Source organism: Octodon degus, unplaced genomic scaffold (assembly GCF_000260255.1).
Source record: "Octodon degus isolate 3935 unplaced genomic scaffold, OctDeg1.0 scaffold00074, whole genome shotgun sequence".
NCBI lineage: Eukaryota > Metazoa > Chordata > Mammalia > Rodentia > Octodontidae > Octodon > Octodon degus.
In genome coordinates this window covers 12986815-13008376 of record NW_004524650.1, presented here as the reverse complement: position 1 = coordinate 13008376, position 21562 = coordinate 12986815, and the positions used below count along the sequence as shown (strand labels likewise).

General features: G+C 41.0%; 1 pseudogene; it reads right to left on the bottom strand.

The window, feature by feature from the left end:
* Nucleotides 1–8264: 8264 nt before the first annotated feature.
* On the bottom strand, nucleotides 8265–19992 carry LOC101568974 (annotated as a pseudogene).
* Between the last annotated feature and the right edge of the window lie 1570 nt (nucleotides 19993–21562).

Here is a 21562-nt window from a genome sequence, read left to right as displayed (position 1 = left end):
AATGAGAAAAAAAAAAAAAATTAAAAAATTTTTTGAAAGAAAAATGACCAGTTGAGTGATATAAGAGTCTAGAGTGGGGCCGGGGAGATGGATTACTAGAATAAGCATTTCTCTGGCAAGTGCAAGGATCTGAGTTCAATCCCCAGTTCTGAAAAAAAAAAAAAAAGAGTCTAGAGTGATTAAAACTGTTTTGAGTGGAGCAAACTATAATTTGGATTTCCCCTGTATAAACAGCATCGGTGGCACCAAGCAAAACATGGAGACTTCTTTGTGTTGAGGTTTTTAATCAGGTTGCCACTTAACTCCATGACCTCAACTCTGGGCAAGTTGTTAGTATTGGGAACCGGCTAGCTCACCCAAATTCCTCCTCTCCAAGAAAAATGGGGTATGGTCCTGTGGCCAGAGACATTATGCTTGCCAGCTGTCATTATGTCTTTGCTGGATGTTTTGTTTTTTACCTGAGCAAGCAATATCTAGAGGCTAATAAATTTTCAGGGCCAGTAACATGCACAGTGAATCGTGCGGCTAAAGCATGCAACAGTCAGGCCCCTCCTAGGTGTAGCCCCAGGAGTACGCACCTATAGTTGGCGACCTGAGCCAACTACTGTGGCTGGACCATTCTGGTGGACAAGTAGGCGGTTAATGAACTACACCTGGGTTGGCCTAGGACCAGAACGTGGGGGCCCTCCCTGGACTTGGTTTATGCCCCAGTCCCCAGCAACAGCACCATGATGCTTGGAGTGGGCCATTTGCAATTTAAATTTTTTTTTCCCTTTTTTACCTAATTGAGCGAAGATAGAGGGTTCAAGCTTTACCTGCAATACCTTTGCTTTATCCTCCTTTTCTCATTTGTAAATTTATTTTAAAACAATGCTTGATGCTATGTGTGACATGAAAAAAGTAAGCTAAATACAAGAACCAAGAAAGCAAAAATTGTATATACATATATAAACATCTGTGGTTCTTGAAACCGTTAATTATGCATAACTTTCTCCTTTTTGGTTTTTCTCAAACATATTTTTCTCTTTAAGCACATTTACCTCTCTGGCCCTAGTGAATCTATTTGTGCCCTACTAAACCCATTTCTGCCCATAGAGGACCTCCACGCCCACACTTCACACCTGCTGCGCCAGTGTCATTGCATGCTTGTGCTGAATACTGACTGTAACCAATTCACTTCCCTCCTCTGTTGCACTCCCTTCAGAAGTTTTCCTGTTGCCCATTTATCTCTTCCTGGGTGTTTCTGCTGCTGGTGACAAATGTGAGGAGTCCTTGGTCTCTCATTGTACTCCAGGGAGAAACGGCAGCAGGAATGAGGAAGAGATACACAATAAGGCAAGAGCCGGGTCAAATGGTTGTCTCTTTGCCTGAGGAGCAAAGAATAACAGTAGAGATGTTTATTTATAACTGTGCAGACTAGCAACATACACATGGTTGCCTAGTTACTAATACACAAAATTGACCAGGCAGGATATTTTTCTCTAGACTGAGGTAGCTGGACTGCTTTAGGCACTGACGCCTTTTCCTGCCCTTACACATATGACCAATTTCTAGCCTCAGCCACTCCTAACAAATTACCATTCAACAGGAAGGGTCTTTGTTTTATGAACCAAAGTAGCCTACATTGTGTTGTTGTAGAATGTGAATGTACTTAACACACTGTCAGGTTTTTGAACTGGGTTCTGAGGGTAAATGTTAAGGTTTTTTTTGGCACAAGTTAAAATCAAAAGAGGTCTTGTGAGATAGCTCATGGTTTAAGTTCCTGACTAGCAAGCACAAGGACTGAAGTTTGATCCTCAGTACCACCCACTATGCCAGCCCAGACCCCAGGCTTGCTTTGTCAGCCCCAAAACCAGCTATGCTGGTACACACCTATGACCCCAGCACTGAGGAAGCTGAAACAGGATGATCACTATGAGTCTGAGCTGTGTAGTAAGACCCTTTACCAACTAAATGAATAAAGATTTTTTTTTAATTTAAAAGAATAGAGAAAAACAAGTGTACCAATAATCTATCATGAAATTTGAATTTTGAAAAGAAATATAGAGAAGCACCAATTATTCAGAGATACTTTAATAATAATAATAAAGTTTTAAATAAATAAAGCATCGATCTATGCTGCCTAAGTAAACAAATTAACAATAAATAGTAGCTGTAATTCAGCTTATATTTTCTAACTCCAGGTTTAGTGAAACTTCATGAAATGATCCTAACTTTTACTCAGACAAATGAGTCAGTCACGGGAGTTAAAACTACAGACTGTGAAAGAAATCACTACAGTCTGAAAAAGTGTTTTCATTTTATGCAATTGCTAGAATTAAAAGAAAACAAGAGATAGTTTAAAAATACATTTGAATATGTGTAAGAGTGGTGCAGGAAAGATTGCTCAGTGACATAAGAGCTTGCCTGGCAAGTAAAAAGTCCTGAGTTCCATCCCCAGTATCCCCACAAAAAATTAAACAACTATTGCACCATTTTTTAATTTATTTGATACAGGGTCTCACTACACTCTTCAGACACTTAGTGACCCTTCTGTCTCACCTTTCCCAGTGCTGGGATTACAAGCACGCACCAGCAGGCCCAATTTTGGTGGTGGCATGGCTCACTCAGGGTCCCCAGGCCAACATGACATGGGGTAACAGGATCAAACTCAGGACCTTGTGCTTGCCAGGCAGACACTTAGACCACCAAACTATCTGCCCAGCCTGGACCAGGTTTGAATTCAGTTTACATGTCTAACATCAAACTAAGCTCCTCAGTGTTAAGTTTCTAGTGTTCCCATTTGCAATCGTGGCTCAGTTTCGGTACCAGCGCTCCTCCCTTTGTCTACTCTCCAGAACTTGGCTGTCATTAGGAGGGAGTGGATTGATCTCCCCATGGACTAAGTTGTATGAGGGTGGGGACTGTGGGAATTCTCACACACACTCAGAACTTCACAGTGCTGTGCACACAGTGCACCTGCACATGCGCGTGCGCGCGTGCACACACACACACACACACACACGCTCACCTTGTCTCTCTGATGCACAGGTCTGGGCTGTAGTTTGCAGGGAGCTCAGTGAGCCCAGCTGAGTGCAGAATCCCATGTTGCTACGCTTTGTGGAGCATGTGCACAGAGCTCTCCAGGTAGAACGCAATTTATTATAGTGCTTTCCTGTAATCCCTGAACCCCAGGAGGCTGAGGCAGAGCACCCCAGGTTCCAGCTCAGCCTGGACAGCTTTGCAGGACTGTGTCTCAAAAACAAAAAATAAAAAGACACCATGCAAAGGTATTGTGTTTAAATGCCAGTATGGAGAAAGATGAAAGAAAAGAAAGAAGAAAATAGAAAGAAGAAAAGAAAGATAAAAACAAAGAGAGAGAAAAAAAGGGAAAGAAAATAAGTGAGAAAGAAAAAAAGAATTAATGAATTAACACTTGAAATATATACTCTATCCTTCGAATACTAATACTAAGCAAAATCACCGAAACAACTAAATATATATACTAAACTGTGAATAAATTCAGGCTGTAACTATATTTTAAAATAGTACATTGATTCTATGTGGTTCAAGCCAGGTGAACAGGAAAGGGTGAAAATGTGGCTTCCTCACAGCCAGCATTGAAAATAAAAACTCCAGAAAATGTTTCAGCAGCCTGAACTACACACAGGCACACATACCTGCTCCCTGCACATGGTGCCAGGAAAGGAGCTGCTGCCTAAACACCTGATCCTGTTCTGAGAAAGCGAGAGTGCACCATACTTTCACTTTCAATCTGAGTCATGTCCATAGCAAAAGTAGTCATCCTAAAATGACACCAGAAATCCTTTACTAAGGTGTAAAAGGGGGACATTCTCATCTCCTGAAGACAATTCAGGTTTCAAACACAGAGACAGAGGTAAGTACGCATGAGCAGAAAGTTGGGGTCACTTCAGCAAAACTGGCAGCCCAGGAGGAACTGGATGTGGGCTTGTTCCAACTCACTGCCTCCTCATTTCAGGTAACCCCAAACCATGAAGCAGTCAGAGTATTAGGGCCTGACCGACTGCAATGAAAACAGATTGATCATCTTTAAACTGCACCCAGTGGCCTGAAAAGTGCAGAAAATAGTACATCACAAGCACAGACAGAAGAAAATTTCATTAATAACAGTCCAGCTTACCACTTTCCGTAAAGTAGGCACCACAGATATTTTGTTTTTTATTACCATCCTCTCTGGCTTCATGTTAGGCAGTGCACTATGACATAAATGTGGTGAAAATAATTCAGTGAGAAGCAAAGTTAACTATTAAAGTATGACATTTCTGCTCTTTTACTTAATTGAGGGTTGAATGCCTGAGTCCACATTTTTGGGGAGGAAGCAAGAAACCTAACAACTTAGTAAACAGTTGGAGAAGTGGAAGGGGAAGACTACAATTCTTTTCAGAAGCAAAATTTATCCTATGTATCAAAACAAACTTTAAAAACACAGTTTTTAAGCAAAATAGTCAAATTCCCAGCTTCAGTCATTCATTCAACAAATATGTATTGAAAGCTTAGTACATTGTAGAAACTGTTTTTGAAGTAGGAAGAATTTCACACTCAGAAAGAGACAAACTTCTCTGAATGTATGCAGATAAATTCTAGCAAGCAAAACACATGTAAAACAGAAAGTGAAATGAGCACAACCACTGTGCACAACAGTGAAGCAGGGAAGAGGGAGAGCAGGGGATGACAGCCCACACTATAGGAATTTTACCTGGTGACCCACAGCTGGCATCCCTGACATTGTCTTTCAGCTGAGACCTAAGGGAGCAAGTTGATGCTTCCCCTGGGAACCTGGGCAACAGCATATGAGATAGAAGGAGTGACAAGAGCAAAGGCCAGGTCATACCCAGTGTGATTCACAGAAGCCAGGAGGGCAGTTGCAGGTGACAGAGGACCATTACAACCATCTTTCTACCTATTTTGTGAGGACATGGGTGTTATACATCCTAAGCAAAATATCATCTGCTTAATGTGAGTCTTGGCCTCTTTTGTTCTGTCTGTCAAAGCCACAGATAGAATCAGAAGTGGGGTTCAAAGGATACATCAGTGCCTCAAATGCAGCTGACACTGTGTGCCCTACTATTACTCTGATCGCTGTCACGTATGTTAAACTCAACCATTCCTGTGTCTTCAAAATAGTGTCAACTGCAGTTTTCTAAAGACCACATTTCCCAGGAGTTTGCGTGACATGCAGTTACTTCAACTTGTCCCAGCACAGTCCAGACTCAACTTCTTCCTCCAATATCCATTCTAGGTTTCCTGCACATGTCCTGGTGAATAGCAGACCTCTCACTGCATGCACTAAACATGCAAATGACCCATAAACACACATTGAGCTATGTGCCTAAATTACTCCTTCAGCTAGACTACCCACCCCCACCCAACACAATAGAAACTTAAATTCAACAATTTCAAGTACAGAAAGGTCAGCTATTCTCTGGTGAGAAGGGGACTGAGCACCCCGCGCACAGTCCCTGACCTGGCATGGTAGCTGCAGAGTGTGTACAGCCCTCCTCTCCACCCCTCACAGTCTCTGCCTTGTTCCCTGACAGCTCTGCAGAGCTGCGCACCAGCGCTGTCTGTCGCATGTGGGATCCTCCACAGCTTAGTTTGCTTTGGTGAGTAAAGAAAGACAGATGCTCTTCAGGTGTAAGACATCCTGTCAGAGTTTTCTATAATAACTTCGACACTCTGAATAACTGTCCTTTGACAGGTGTGTTATCTACTAGAATATCTAAGTAATGGAGTGCAGCTACAAGTCTAGTTTGTTCAGCTGACAATTCAGTTCACATATGTTTCTAATTTTGATTCACTTATTTTAATTGACTTCCAAAACAGTTTTTCAACACTAGATTTTTTAAGAATATAAAATAGTGATATAAAACAAAAGCATTAGAAAAAATATAATATTTCACTAAACAAAGTGATGGGAATTCAACAATGGTTGCTTTATTACATGCTGTTATCTTCAAAATAGTTGTTCAGATCACCAGATATAGACATGAAAGATTCATTTAAAGAAGAAAAAATGAAACTAAACAATAACAAAAAATTATAAGAAATTTAAAACAGGGGCTGGGGAGATAGCTCAGTGGAATAAGAGCTTGCCTGGCAAGTGCAAGGTCCTGAGTTCAATCCCTGGTACCCCTAACTAACTAACTAACTAACTAACTAACTAACTAACTCACTAAATAACTACATAAATAAATAAATTCAAAGCAGGAAGAAAAAACAGGGCAAAAAATAAAGAATTTTAGGCATTACCTGCTCCATACGCTGATACCTGTGATCTAAGCAACGAGGACAGCAATGTCTAATATAAAAACCATGCTTGAGGACCTGCCATCGTGCTCTTCTAAATGTGTATGATTTCTAATGTCATATCAATTATCATTATACTCTCTTTAAAATAAATTTTAGAAAAGCTTAAAAAAAGAAAAAGAGGAACAAGAGCAAAACTTTAAGTTTTCTTGAAAGCAAGAGGCAATATTCAATCATATTTCTAAACTTACATAGCTCTGTCTGTTAATTTGAGGAACAAATTTAAAGATAAAAATAGATGATATATCAACCATTGTTAATTAGCTACTCTGGTTTTGAAAATCTGTAACATATGCATTGTATGTTTTAAAAACATATCAGAATATAAAAAAAGAAATTGACAATATAATTGTCCAAACTATCCTGTGCATATACCTAGACATATCTTTTTCCCTACCTCCATTTGTACTTTTCCTTATGTCAGTTATTCCTTCTCTAAGGGATGGAATCTAGCATACTACCCTATTCACTTTTAGAACTAAAAGACACTGAGGCAGAATTCTATTTAGTTTAAACCCTATTGGAAGTATTTACATAGAAGCAGCCTTGCCTAAATTGCCCGACTCCTTACTCCTCCCCCTGCCCTGTCAGAACTTCACAAACATATAGGAGATGAGAAGAGACAGCATCAATGTAGGGCAATAGGATGCAGACTATTTGCCCAAGCTTAGCCATAAATCCCTCTGCCCGAGACCTAGCATTATAGAATATAGCGGCATCACGTTCCTGCCCTGACCCTGCACCTACAAGATTTAGGGGGCACTATATTCCTGCCAAGTGGCCACAGCAAAAAAGCAAGCAAAAAATTCTATAGAACTGGGGTTTTTGTGTCCTCCCCAATGGCTACATAGGTAGCCAGCTACTTAATAAAAAGTTCTGTAATTCCTTTTAATTTGGTCTCCCATGGGCAATATATTCAATCCCAGTTGTTACACTGAACAATTTATTTCCTTTTCACAGTATTTGCTGTACCTTTTAGATTTTCATAACTTTTCCAGGGTCTCAAACTGGTGAGATAATACAACACTGGCACATGTGGATTTGATTTATTTCACTTACCAATATAGTCTCTAGCTGTATCCAGTTGTCTGCAAAAGCCTCAGATTTATCTCTTTATGGTTGAATAATACTCCATTGTGTTAAAATGCCATATCTTTTTAACAATCCTTTCAAAAGTGGATGGGCATTTGGGTTGTTGGGATTTAGCCACAACAAATTGCACTGCTATAAGCATGGGTGCACATATATTACTTTGGTATGATGATTTCAGTTCTTTTGGACAAAATACCTAGGAGGGCTATACCTGGCTTGAATGGGACCTCCAATCCTAGCTTTTGAGGAATCTCCATACTGATTTCCATGGTTGTTGCACTAGCCTGCACTCCCACCAACAGTGGAAAAGAGTTCTTTCTTCCCCACAGCCTCTCCAGAACTTATTATTGTTTAACTTCTTGATGATAGCCTTCTTTCTGGCATAAGATCTTATCTCAGAATTGTGTTAATTTACATTGCTTAAATGGCCAACAATGTTGAACATCTTTTCACATATTTACTTGCCATTTGTATCTCTTTGTTTGTGAGGTGTGCATTCACTTCAGACATCAATTTTTGGATTGGGGCTTTGACTCTTGCAGGCAAGATTTTTTTAGTTCTTTATATGTTCTCGATAGGAGTCCTTTGTCTTACAGTCTGCTACAATTATCGCATACTTCATGGGTTCGCTTTTCACTCTGTCAGTGATAACTTTCTTTAAAAGTGTATAAAAGCATTTATTCAGTAGAAGTAACGTGACTGGCAAACCCCGATTGCACAGTGAGAGCAGCTGCGATTGGTTTAGATGGAGCTGGTTAAAGGGCAATGTCTACAGACACACAGGCGCTAAAAAGATGATGAGCAGGCATGTGTTTACATGGGGGGTGGAAGTGGGTCCAGGTCACTTATGGACCCTGCACAGCAGGGAAGGGGTGGGCAGCCAGCTGCTTAGGAGCTGGCCTTCGAGCAGAGGCTGTAAATATGGGTGTCGTTTTCCTGGGTATCTCATCTTCTGTCATCTCGGCTGAGAGCTCTTCCCCCTGGACTCTTCTCTGGAGAAGATGACCTTCTGTCTCTTCTTGGAGGTGTGCTGCTGAGTATGTGGAAGCCGCCGGGTGGTGCAGTGGGGCTGGGTCATGAGGAAGTCAACGTCAGAGTCTATAGATGCAGGAGGCTGCCGCCAAGGCCTGTGTGCTTTTTGGATGGGGCAGCTCTCTGGCTGCAGAGTTCAAGCGTCTCAGTTCCATCCAAGCCTCACGAGCGACAGGCTCGGAGCTTGTGCTACAACTCCTCCATCGCAGCCTTGACTCAGAGTTGGCCCTGCGTTGCAGTTTGCTACAGCAGCCAAGACAGCACCAAAGATGGACTCATCTGACAGTTTGGCTCTGAAGCAGCTAAAGTTGTCAAGCACTTTATCCAGGCTTTGCTCTGTGAGGGCCAGCTGTGACACACAGTAGGCCAGTTTGTGGTGCTGCCACTTGGTCCGGGCTGTGTGGAAGTGCTGCCACAGCTTCTCCACCAGATTGTCATTCTGCTTCTCCTTGGTGATGCATGTAAGGAGCTGCTTCATGATGGTGTGGAAAGGGTCATCCTCCATCCTGGGCTCAGGGTCTCTCAAGTAGCTAATGATTCCTGGGAGGAGATTATAGATTGCACTGCTTTTGTGGGAGAGCTCATTGAAGAGGTTCCAGGCCAGAGCAGCAATCTGGGGCTCAGGGTCAATAAGCAGCTCTGCCATCTTGCTCTCTTGCCCCTTGACTTTCACAGTGTCCTTCAAGATCCGGTGGGTCATCATCAGCCCTGCTGTCTTCTGCACCTGCTTAGCTGGATCCTGGAGCAGAGTGTACAGATGAGGTGTCCAGAGTTCTACCAGGTTGGGGAAGTGAATGGTCAGATTCTTGGTGGCAACCATGAGTTTGGAGTGGACATTGAGGAGCGATGATTTCTCTAAAATGGTGAACAGAAGACAGAAATGGGAGTCACAGAAAGTTGTACTGATTTTGCAGAACTTGCCAAGGGTCAATGAAGCAGATGCACAGAGGTGTGCATTGCTGTGCAGCCATGGTTATTGCACATTTTAAGTAAAAGAGGAACAAAGGCAGCCAGTACCTGTTTGCCATCCAGCAGTTCCAGCTGACAGATGCTACAGATGAGCTCTGCCTGTGTGTCGTCAACAGTGGCCCTTGGTAGCCCCAGTTCCCTCTGCATGGTGGTCTCAGAGCCTGAGTTCTCTCCTTGGGATCTTTGGTCTTGTGTGCCTGTTCTTCCTGAAGAGCCTGGTGCTGACACAGCTCTCCACTCACAGCCTGCTCTAGGTGCACCATCTGCTAGAGAGCCACATTCCCAGCTGGCAACAAGAGGTGCATCAGGAGGAAGATGGGGAGCATAGCATGGGCTGTCCAGGGTTGTCCTGGCTGCAACACTTGTCCTCCAGTTTCTCCAGAGGCTGCTAGGCACAGCTCTGCAACATCTGGACACAGATCACTTCGGGACCCTCCAACAGCTGGTAGATGAGACTCACTGCTGTCTCCTTGAATGGGATCCAGAGTGGGTCTGGGTGGGCAAAACCTGTTGTGACCAAGTTGTGGAGTCCCTCAAACAACCTGTGTTTCTAAAGCAAGACATATATAACAAGAAATATAACTTTTTTATCTGACAAGCTCAGTCAAATCTCTTCAGGATTTACCCTGAAACCCTGTATTGCAGTTTGTAGATTTTTTGTTGGTGTCAGTCATGTGGATGAGTCATGGCCATTGGTTGACCCATTTGCTCTCTGTGAAAGCCTGAGAGAATATTTTCTCTCTATGTGGCACTCCTTAGGCACACTCTACATCATCGATCACTTTCCTCTGTGATCACATATATTCAAAGCCTTTATATTTATAAGGATACCACTTGAAGATATACCATATACACATATGATAAGTTAAATAAACCAGACCAACATGTGTGAATATCATATTATCTCCCTAGTGTAAGAACTTAAAAGAAGAAATAAAAATAGAAAGTTATAACACAATTAAAAGGAAAATGAGAACCTAAGGATTAAACAAAGAAGAGAGGGCAAGAAGAAAAACTAGGAAACATGTCAGGGGCAAAGCCATACATTTATATGCACAAGATGGTGAAGGTAATGATCCTGAGAAACTTCAGTAGGTTTGTGAAACCAGCAGTTAATTGATAGGACTCTCACCCTATCTATATATGTCGATACTTGTGAGCTAAGCAACTGCACTGAAGATAGCAATGTGTCGTACTAGCGGCATGCTTGGAATGCCTATTATTCTGGTCTTCTAAATACATACTGCTTGTCATGTCATACTAACTACTGCCATACTGTTTCTCAAGTAATTTTTTTTAAAAAAGGGTCATAAATGAAAACAAGAGACAAGAAAAAAATGTCACAGGACTCAAACATCTTGAGAGGCTGAAATTAAAACTGCTAAGGAAATTTAAGGCTCAATGTTGCATCAAATAATTTTAAATCAGTCATACCATAAGAATGTGCAGATTACATTCAATAATTTTACTTCCTTAGGGTGATATAGACATTTAACCAGTTTATCTACTACGATTCTATTTGAAGAAAAATAAGTCGTTAACTTAGAAATTGTTAAATCCAAATGTACAAGGAAGTCTAATGAGCTAATTAAAAATAGATATTTCATTCATTTCCTTATATTTTACTAATCTGGACAGCCACATTCTGAAGAGAAAGAAAATTAATACATTGAATGCTTCTGAAATAAAAAAAAAAAAACACTAACATGTGTCTCTGATAATCTTGTCTAATCTTTCACTTTACCTTTTTGATAATATCACCTTTGTCATCTTATAGCCGTGTATAGTATCTTATCCTGCTAATAACATAAACTTATTACATGGATTATATTCAGCAGAATTGATAAAAAGTGGTACCTACATATAATATTTTTTCTTTTATTTTTAATTTTTGCAAAAACATTGATTTGAACAGCTGACTTAGAATCTTGCAAGGCAATAGGGAGTATAATATTATTGATATCAGGAAGTCATGAGTTCTTCAAATCACACTGAGGTTAATTTTACTTTGGAGTTTTCTGAGAAGATCACCTCTGAACATAATTAGGGAGCATATGTGGGTCTGTCTGTGTGTCTTTGAGTATTTGTTCTGATTTGGAAATATTTTTTTCTTTTACAGACTTAGATATTAATTATCCCCCAAGCATTACATTGCTAGAGAGCCCACATCTCATTTCTCACACAGGTCTCAATATCAGAAATGTCTGATGGTGCTTTTGATTAATCAGTGACCCTGAAGGAGTTAAAGACTCTAATTATATTTAAGTGATACGTACGCACCCATGCTCACAGCAGCACAGAATTCATAAGAGCTAAGTCATGAAAATGAACTCCCTGTCCATAAACAGAGGAAAGGTAAAAAATGTGATTTTAAATCTCCTTTCCCTTAAAGAAGCATGAACTTAACATATTTCTACGAAAATGGATGTATTTTGAGTCCACTGTGTTAACTGAAATAAGTCAGACACACAAGCTTAAATATCGCATGGTTGCTCTTATATTCTCTTCCATCTCAAATTATAAGCAGAGTAAAATGAAAGACAGAATATAGGGAGAGGGAAACAGACCTTTCTCAAAAAGGAAGAGAACCAAGACATGAAGTGAGGGGAGAGGGTGAAGAGGAGTAGGGAATGAAAAGAAAAACTGAGACATGTTATGTACATGTGCCAACACTGAAATGTAAACATCGTGTACTGCAAACATGTACTAATAAAAATAAATGAATAAAAATCAAGCATTTCAAACTGTTCATGCATAGCCAATCCAAAGGGTTACTCTACAAGGGCTAAGGAAACCAACTCTAAGTTTCTTTGTGTGAGGTAAATGTCTCCTTCTCTCTAGAACTCTCAGAAGCTCAGAAGTGGGTTACCCATGCTAATATATATTAGCACACTGTTGCTCTGAGTGATTGGATGAAGGAAGATGTAGACCTACTCATGCAGAGAGACTCATTCCACTTACCTGTAAACAGTCTTTTCAATGAGTTTCTTTAAACAGGAAAAAAATTCCAAATTTCAAAAGTCAACTTTCCAAGAGAGTGTATCAGATATTTCTTTCCAGTACAGATGTGCTTTGTCTTTGACCAAGCTACAAATGACAGAAACCTACAATTCAACATTCAGATTGGTCTAGAAAGCCAACTGGAAAGATTTCAGGTGTAGTCAAAAAATTTCTATTCCTATATTTTTAACAATGGAAAGACCCAGACCCTGAGGGAAGGAATCTTTGTCACTGGAAATCATGACTTGTGCTTTGGTTTTGTTTAATTTGTTTCATTTTTTTTCTTGGTTTTCTCATCTCAAAGCATATCTCAGCAATTCATGCTGAGTGATGTAGCTATGAAGCGTTTGTGGATTTGCCAATTTGTTTTATTCTGTGAAGAAAAATGGAAAATCAGATATTTGTGCCACACATAGAAACAGATTTTGCTTACAGTTTCCCTATACGAGTGTTTATTAAGGTCTCAAAAAAAAAAAAAAAAAAGCAGTACACTAAGAATACAGCAGACTACTTCAAAGGAGAGATATCTTTAAAATGAGAAATAGCATAGGATGACGGGTTAACATATTTTATGTATTGATACCAATTAGAAAATATATAGCAAGCTAAGAGTCTCAAGCAAGCTCACTGACTATTTCAGAAACTAATTTAAGCAGGGCCAACTTGTTGGAAATAGGACTTTTACAACATTGCAGTAGGTTCAGTATTCCATGGTGTCTTCTTCAAATTTATGGTATGTTTTATAAGGGTCTTTGTATTTTCTTTTGGAAATAGGAACGTCAAATTATGTAATACATATTATCTAATCAATTCATTATTTCTAATTAAATTGGAAAGTATTTTTCCAACAAATACTATAATCTCTTGGTCATAATCGATTATTTAATTTTGTATATTAAAGAGTAGGTAGCAAAAGCAGTGATACTGTCAAAAGACACAGACTCCTACAGAGATGAAAATGAAGAATTGGAGTTACAGAGAACTAAGAGGAAGAAGAAGAGGAGAACAAAACTGCAAAATACATAAAAGTTGTGATTTTATGACATTCCTTAAAGCTTGTAAAAATAATGAGTTAGAATTTTCCATGCACTCTATAAATATACATCTTTTAGGGCTTGGGGCTCTGGTGGAGACCTACACGAAGGCCATCAACAGCATGGGGTGGTGTCTTGCTTGGAGAATGCAGTGACTACTCTGGCCCAGCGTGAGAACATAGTGGAGATGCAGAAGTCAGCCGCCCACTACAGCGAGCAGATGGCCCAGTGACCGTGGCTCCCCACAGACACACTCCTGGAGCTGCTGGACATGCATGCAGCCTGTGAGGGGGAGGTCATCATGGTCTTCAAGGAGAGCTCCTTCAAGGATGAAACTCTGGATTTCCAGAAGCAGCTGGTGATAATACACCTTAGATTTATGCTTTCTCAGTCCCATCCTTCAGGAGCATGCTTAAATGCAAAAGTTGTGATCTCACAGTTTACATTCATGTCATCATAGTAAGAACCTGGAGGGGGCCTGCCCCTTAGCTTAGTTCTTTAAGTGGCTGCTTCAACAAAGCAGTCAGGCTCAGGTTGCTGTAGTTCGATCCCCACAACTCAAGCCAGCCAATCATGCCCTGAAGGCATTTGGAACAAAACAAACAAACAAACAAACCCTTCTGCCTTTTGGGGTTAGGGAAATGGCTGAGTGGAATAAGCACTTCTCTGGCAAGTGCAAGGACCTGAGTTCAATCCCCGGTTTCGGAAAAAAAAAAAAAAAACAACAGGATTTGTGTGTCTAATAGGGCTCTGAAGGATGTATGAACCCTGGAAGATGGCACTAAATTTAATATTGCCTCAAAACAAATTATCAAGTGCTCAGAACCTCATTATGGATTTGTTAGCTGACAGATATCTAGTGGATCTCTGTCAAGGTGATTGTGTGCTCTGCTTCCTGCACAAGCTGAACACCAGGTGTCACAGGGGATTAGTCCTTATCTAGAGGCTTTGTGGAAGCCCTTGCCACCTCCAAGCCAGCAAGGACACATCAGTTTCTCCTCTTGTTTCTAGATTTACAGATTTTCTTGTCTGCTCAAGCTGGAGAAAACTGTTGAAAGAGAAGCGAGAGAATACTAAAGAAATCTTTTATTGTTTGGTGTAGGAGGGCTTCACAAGAGATAAAAACCTCTCAGGGAGGGGGCAGGGGCAAAGAATTTATAGGGTTGTGTTATGGTTGGTGTTTGTATAGGTGGTAAGATGTCATAACGTGTGCTGATTGGCAGAAGCCTGATACACTCATGGATAAACAAGAGGAAGTTGAGTTTAATCAGGAGGAAGAACACAGAAGTCAGTCTACTAGTGACTCATCATTGGTTTGGTATCCACATGTCATGGCAGCTCACAGCCATGATGACCCAGCAAACTTTTGCATGGGTGTGGACCTCTCAGAACCAATGATAGCACCTTTTAAATCTGTCAGTGTCAGATTTCTGAATGATTCATGTCCACTGCTTGGTCAGGTTGTTTTTTGTGAAAACTTGATAAATTTCTTTCTGTCCCAGTGAGTCTCTTAGGCACACTATACATCATCTATAACTTTCTTTTGTGGGGTCATGATCTCCTTGACCAGAAAATCAGGGACTCAGCGGATTTATGGGATATCACAGAAGAAGGTCCCCCATGTTCTGAGTTCTCATTGAGCTTAGAGGGCTGGGAAAAAATATTAGCTATCCTCTCAGCCCATCTATCTAATTTTTGGTCTCCAAATCTCAGCTATTAAACAGCCAGAAGAAAAACTTAATGACATTACCCTGTAGTGGACATACTAAGTTTAACATTACTATCTTCTCTGAACATCAAATATATTAAACTTGGAATAGAATTTTTATTTTCTAACAAACATTGATATTCTAATGTTTAAAACCTTACAGAATGTTAAAAGACAACAATTACATATTTTTTTCAAGATATCTAGAAATTGAACCCATACATAACTCTGGAGCATGACCATCTTGATAACATTTTGTAACATGTAAAATTTGATTTTGATGTGACAGAACCCTTCTAACCAATATTTCTATGTAATTCATTGGAATCTTTTTTATACTTCCTCATGTTTTAATGGGATGTACATGACAAGGTTTTGTTCAAGGCAGAGGTCTGAATCTGAAAGAAAAATCTTATCACAATAAGCAATCTCTATTTTAAATTTTGGAAAACCTGAACATCTGGAATCATGAATACTTTTAATATACAATGAGATTAACAAGAATAAATTGCCATACAAATGTGAAAACCATTGTTTCTTAATTTATTTTGTACCAAGAGCAACTTCTATGAGACAGCGCTATTGTAAATTTGTTTCAAGTACTATCTTTTCCAATAATCAAACTATTGGGATTGTCTTCCACAGGATTATAGAGATTATTGGGAGCTATTTATGTAAGAAAAAAAGGTTGGCTACTCCTCTCTTTACCATTTGTTATCCTGTCTAGTAATTTTTCCCTACTGTAAGGAATTTTTGTTTCATTGGCTTAATTTTTTGAAGACCTGTGGGTAACCAATTTTGGTATCACTTAGTATGTCAAATTCTGGAGAAAGCATATTTTTACATCTAAATCCAAACTTATATTATGAGCAAAAGATAAATAAAAAATAATTGATCTCAAATGACAAAGAGTGGTTCACAGAAGGACATACTGACATATAAAACTTATTTCCTAAGATTTACAACAATGGGAATATTTACAAAGATTACTTAGCCCTTTTCCTTCCCTGTCCTCTGGGATATGATGAATTCTCAAGAGAGCCAGGACTCTTCCTAAGCTGATGCTCTGAAAGGCTCTTGCCATGTTCAGCTCGAGCGCCAAGACTGGCAGGCGAATCGTGAGAAGCCGGACAAGCTCAAATCTGGCCTTGAACAGGCCCTGCTGGAGCTGGACATAAACTCAGACCTTAAGGCAGCTGCAAGGGTCCAGCATCACAGCAGCTGAGGAAATCAAAGTTGGTGGTGGTAGGAAAGCATTCATCTTCATTCCAGTTCCCCAGTTGACGTCTTTCCAGAAAATCCAAGTCTAGCTAGTATGAGAGCTGGAGAAGAAATTCAGTGGGAATTTCTTCATCACACCAAGGAAAATTCTGCCAAAGCTGGAAGAAAAATAAACAATATCATCTCTGATCTGTTTGAATTATTTTTCTATTGTTGATTTCAGTGGTGACACAGCTCACTCAGCGTTCCAGGGCCAGAATGGCTTGGGGTAACAGGAATAAACTCAGGACCTTGTGCTTGCCAGGCCGGCACTTAGACCACCAAGCTATCTCCCCAGCTTGAACTATGTTTATATTCACTTCACATATCTCACATCAAACTAAGTTCCTCATTGTTAAACTTCCAGTGTTCCCATTTGAAATCTTGGTTTCACTTCAGTACCAGTGTTTCTCTCTTTCTCCATGCTCCAGAACTTGGCTGTCTTTAGGAGGAAGTGGATTGATCTCTCCACAGACTAAGTTGTGTGAGGGCGAGGACTGTGGGAATTCTCACACGCACTCAGAACTGCACAGTGCTGTGCACGCAGTGCACCTGCATGCACACACACACACACACACACACACACACACACACACACTTGGCTTGTCTTTCTAATGCACAGGTCTGGGCTGCAGTTTGCACGGGGCTCAGTGAGCCCAGCTGAGTACAGATGTCCATGTTGCTGCACTCTGTGGAGCATTTGCACGGAGCTCTCCAGGTAGAAAGCAGTTTATTATAATGCTTTCTTGTGATCCCTGAATCCCAGGAGGCTGAAGCAGAGAACCCCATGTTCCAGCCCAACCTGGACAACTTCACAGGACTGTGTCTCAAAAACAAAATATAAAAATGCATCATGCAAAGGTATTGTGTTTAAATGCCAGTATGGAGAAAGATGAAAGAAAAGAAAGGAAGAAAATAGAAAGAAGACAAGAAAGATAAAAACAAAGAGAGAGGGAGAGAAAAGAGAAAGAGAATGAGAAAGAAAAAAAGAATTAATGAATTAACACTTGAAATATATACTCTATCCTCAGAATACTAATACTGAGAAGTCACTGAAACAACTAAATGCATGTACTAAACTGTGAATAAGTTCAGCCTGCAACTATGTTTTAAAATAATACACTGATCCTATGTGGCTCAAGCTAGCTAAACAGGAAAAGGTGGAAACAGCTTCCTCACAGCCAGCATTGAAAATAAAAACTCCAGAAAAAGTTTCAGTGGCCTGAACTACACACAGGTGCACATGCCTGCTCCCTGCACATGGTGCCGGGAAAGGAGCTGCTGCCTAGACACCTGATCCACTTCTGAGAAGGCAAGAGTGCACCATCCTTTCACTTTCAATCTGAGTCATGTCCATAGCAAAAGTAGTCATCCTAAAATGACACCAGAAATCCTTTACTAAAGCAGAAAGGTGGGGCCACGTCAGCAAACCCTGCAGCCCAGAAGGAATCAGATGTGGGCTTGTTCCAACCACTGCCTCCTCATTTCAGGTAACCCCAAACCACTAAGCAGTCAGAGTATTAGGGCCTGACGGACTGCGAGAAAGCACTGATCACCTTTAAACTGCACACAGTGGTCTGAAAAATGCCGATGATAATACATTATAGGCACAGAAAGAAGAAAAGTTTATTAATAACTGTCTAGTCTACCACCTTGTGTAGTTAGAGTTGTTATCATAGATATTTTGCTTTTCATTATCACCATCTCTGGCTTCATGTTAGGCAGTGTACTATGATATAAATGTGATGAAAATAATTCTCCTCCCTCCAACATCCATCCTAGTTTTCCTGCACTTGTCCTGGTCAATAGCGGACCTCCCACTGCATGCTCTAAACATGTAAATGAACCATAAACAAACATTGAGCTGTAGGCCTAAATCTCTCCTTCAGCTAGACTACCCACCCCCACTCAACACAACAGAAACTTAAGTTCAACAAGTTCAAGTGCAGAATGGCCGGCTATTCTCTGGTGAGAAAGGGACTGAGCACCCAGCGCACAGTCACGGACCTGGCGGTGTCTGTCGCGAGCATGTACAGCCCTCCTCTCCACCCCTGCTCTTGGGGAAACTTTAGAAGCTGCTGCAGGGAGGGCTTCAACTGGCGCATCATTGCTTCCCACTCCTCGTCAGACTCCACTGCTACAGAGGCAGCTGCTGTGCTCTGCCTCTGGGCCCTCATTTCTTGTCATATCTGGATTTCCTTCTGCAGTGGTCCGGCAAGGTCTGCGCCACTGAGCTTGAAGGAGAAGGGAATGCTGGCTTGGAAGCTGGCCAACAGGGGGTGGCATTTTTGCACATGAGTGCTGACTTGTCTGCCAGAGGCCACAAACTAAAGTCACCATGACCCGGAAGTGCATCAGAGGCAGTGGCTTCTGCTGCATGCTTTGGGAGAAGAGCTGTAAGATGTGGCTCCAGACAAAAGAGTTGACATCGTGCCCATGGGCCTGCAGGGTATCCAGAAACTGATTCCTGGTCTCTCAAGCTCCAGGTGGTCACCATGCAGAACCTGCAGCACCATCTCTGCCATGACTGCTGGCATGGCTTGCACATCATATAATTCTTTCCATCCACATGATCCAGCAGAACGCATGTGCTGGACAGTGGGATTGCTGGGACCCAATCTACTAGCTCTGTCAGGAAGTGGGCAAAGCCCTTGGCCCCTGATGTGTCCTGACTCAGCTGCTGAGGACACTTCTGTCCAGTCTCTGTTGCAATCTCTCCCACGATGCTCTTCATTCGGTAATCTGTTGCCCAGATGCTCACCGCTGCCACCAGTACAGGTGCAAGACTCTCAAACTGCTGTAGCATCTGGATGATCTTTACAGTGGCACTGAGTGTGTGGCTGTAGTGTGTCAAGACCACCCCTAGTAGGTGTCTCATGGCTTCACGGGTTGGGCGTTTCTTCTGGTAAGTGATGGTGGGATTCTCCAGAAGGTGGTAGCAGCAGCCAGTAAGCAGACTGACAAATTCCTCTTTGCTTACTGAGTGGTTTCACAAGTGACGGATGTCCAAATAGAGGAGCTGTGTTAAGAGCTGAAGAATTGGATGTTTTTTCTTCTACCCAGTCAAAACCATGGGCTGCTTGGCTCTATGATTTCTTGTTATTTATTCCTGCCCATGTCCAGGTCCATGATGCCTGGCTGGCTGGCCATTGTCTCAAAAGATTGCAAGAGTCCTATCAGGCCACAGCAGTTCATCTTGAGGGCATTGAGGTGGGCACTTCTATCTGATGCACTCAGGGTTGCATCCTCGAGGATGGCTGGAAGCTCCTGGGAGTGGTGGGATACCACTTTTGTCAGGAATTCCAGAGCATCTTCCTTGAGGCCAGGATCTATACTCTGAAAGTGATGTAAAATGGTATAGGTCTTATCAAAGTGTTCCAGGAGAGCCAGAGGCCCCTGAGCTCAGAAGAAAGCCTGAAATGCTTCAAGTTGGGAGGGCAGCTATCAAGGGACACTATGTCTTGTACAAAAAACCCCTCCACTTTTCAATAACTCCTTTGGGAACAAGGGCAGAAGGAACTCATACAGCTAGGGGGACAGCCTTCTCCCACTGGCATTTGGACTGAGCATCTCTGAAGCTCCTCAGATCGTGATTAATTTTGACATGAAGAAACTTTTAAAAATATGAGATTCCTATCATTGGTTCTTTGAAATGCTTCCCATGCCATTTGATTTTTGTCCATGAACTCTTTACTTACACCTATGTCCTTAAAGTTTCTACCTACTTTCTCTCCCAGAAGATTTAGTGTTTCAGTTTTAATATTTAAATCTTTGAGCCATTGCGACTGTAGTTTTGTGCATGGTGATCGGCATGGGAAAACCGGGGTTTGAACTCAGAATCATCTCAATGAACTAGATTCGCTGTCCCTTCATTAATTTTGTTTTGAACAAGTTCTTGCTAAGTCACTAAGCTGATGAGGATAGGGGCAAAATGGTGACTGTCCTGCCTTAGCCTCACAGCATGTAGTGCATAGAAGCACAAATACCATACTCAACTCTTATAAAACTTTTTCAGAAAGAAAATAATCACTCACAGATACCACCACTTAAAGGTTACAGCATACTTGTACATCACCATACTGGGTTCAAGGTACACAAAAAATTAACTTGTGGGGGACACATTAAGTCACATCTAAACAATATTTCGCTTCACATGACTTCTTTTTCAAAATTCTTTTTTATTTTACTGATACATTTTGTTGTCTTTTGAGACAGATAAATGACAGAGATAGATAGATAGATGGATAGATAATAGACAATTCTAACTGCATGTGCTATATTTTGCTTGTTTTTATCCATTCCCTATCCCTCCCTTAAACTCTTCATCCTCTCATTAGTTAAGAAAGTTTTTTTTTTTTTCCTATTTTTTGGTATTTATTTATTTGGTCCCTCTGTTCTTTCTCCTCCATCTGCCATTCTCCTTTTCGTATGAACATTTTCTTCTCATTTCCCAGTATCCAACATGAATTTGGGGATCTTTTTATACTTTCAGGTTCTCACACCAGAGAAGCCATGTAATATGGCTTCAAGGAGCATGGTGTCAAGGACCACCATTCAGCTAGAAGACTCTCCAACTTAACCACTTACCCTCACTTCTTGTTTTCTTTGCAAATTAGAGGCTATACAAGTTTCTTTCAAATGACTGAATCGGGGCTGATTTTAAAGAAAACATAGAAAAATTTCCATAATAATTCATAAGAAAAATCAAATATTTCTACAATTATTCAGTGCACACATTAAGATTCAGCACTGTGAGGTGACTCAGGAATCAGAATCCAGGCTGCTGGCATTCAGCTGACTTACAGTGCTGTGAGTTGAGACAACTGACTCGGTCTGTCTGTACCCCTATTTCTATCTATCATGGGAAAGTTTGTTAAGATAATTAAGATGTGCAATCCATTTGCAGCAATGGCCCCACCTGGACAACTGGATCATGAAGGGAGCCCTCCAAACTGCACAGTGAACATCAGAACCAGGGGCCGAGCACTCAGGGACAGCACTACAAGCCCTTTCCTGCACTGCATTTCTCAATGCACAACTACACTGTGAAGGAATCATGTAACCTTTGTAGATTATACTTTAAAGAAAATATGATGTCTCCCCACTCCAGTATGCTCAAACTCACCCCAATCTTGAATGA